This window comes from Oryzias melastigma, linkage group LG7 (assembly GCF_002922805.2).
Source record: "Oryzias melastigma strain HK-1 linkage group LG7, ASM292280v2, whole genome shotgun sequence".
Taxonomy (NCBI): domain Eukaryota; kingdom Metazoa; phylum Chordata; class Actinopteri; order Beloniformes; family Adrianichthyidae; genus Oryzias; species Oryzias melastigma.
The window spans coordinates 27550321-27551695 of NC_050518.1; the positions used below are offsets into that span (position 1 = coordinate 27550321).

The 1375-nt window shown below is 39.7% G+C and overlaps 1 protein-coding gene across 10 annotated transcripts in view; it reads left to right on the forward strand.

Annotated features, from left to right (window-relative positions):
- hdac7a (histone deacetylase 7a) overlaps positions 1 to 1375 on the forward strand; it is an 82802-nt gene that overhangs the window by 75230 nt on the left and 6197 nt on the right. The gene's annotated exons all lie outside the window — the stretch shown is intronic.

Consider the following 1375-nt stretch of genomic DNA (forward strand, 5'->3'; position numbering starts at 1 on the left):
ACCATGGCAACAGCACAGCATTAAGGCTAATGGGCCGGAAATCTTTGCCTTCAGTCAGGGATAACTCCTCATGAGGTGTCCATTATCAGACATTAATGGATTATATTTTCCTGAATCAGGTTTTTTTCCTGAATCAGTTTTTTTCCTTACTTGGAGGGAGGGAGAAATATAAAAAGAAACTAGAAACTCGTATGTTTTCCTTTTCAAAATAAAAGACGCCTTGTGCCAGACCAGGTCAGACTTTTAGCTTAGCTTCACCTTTTTCAGCTATTAACTTCAGCATCTTCAGCTATCAGCACTAGCATCTTCAGTGGCCAAATAGCATTCACACTAGCATTATCACAGGTTATAATATAAATCTAGTTCATAATTATGTTAAAAAGTTACACTTTTAAAAATGTAGTTTTAGTGTTCAGTAAATGTTTATCCTGTTCGTCCCGCGACCTAAGACGTGTTTTGGATTTTGACCCCTGTGCGATTGAGTTTGACACTCCTGCTTTAGTCCCTCAGCTTTCATTCAGTTTCTACGTGAACTCCAAAGTCTGCCGCGTCCCAGAAACAGACTCCTCCTCCTAAAATAACTCCAACCTAAACGTTGGGGTTTGCACCACCAGCAGGTTGGAGTCGGTCTGAGGTGTTGGTTCGCTCCGGTTGTCGACTCTGCAGCATGAAGTTGACCTCTGACCTTTTCAGGGAGCAGCTGAAAGACAGACTTCTTTTCTTATGACAATAATTCAAAGCAGGAAGTTGGACGTGAGGGGGGCAGCCGTGTTTCTGAAATGGAGCAGATCACTTTCATGAAAGTGCACACATATAGTCGACCCTCCTGGTACTCCCTAGAAAACCGTCCTTTTCTTTCTTATTTTTCCTTTGAACGGATCGTGAGCGTTGATCTTTTTGGTTTTTGTGGAAGATTTTCGAGTTTGTTTATTCCAAGAGGATGTGTGTTCTCCACAGGCTGGTATTTGACAGACATTGTGTTTTTGTTAACGGTTTGAACCAAAAAATGTGTTTTTCATAAACTTGTCAGCGTGGTATTGTATTCAGATCTGCATTCAATAGAGATTTTCAAAGCGTTTTTTTCCTGCCTGAAGCTGCAGATGTTGAGAAATCTTCAGAAGATTTTCTAAAAAATGTGAAAAACCACGTGGATGTTGACTAAAATGTGAGCTTTACAGGTTTTATTTAAGTTTAGGAGTTTAAACATTCAGTTTTAAGTGAGATTTATGTGTGAAAACCACTTTAAAATCCATCAGATAAGTCGCGCACATCCCTGATTACCCGGCACAGAACTACGGTGGCCCTGAAGTGCAAATAAGGTCAAACAAAATCACTCGACAAAAAAACATTACATTGAAATTACATTTACAAATCA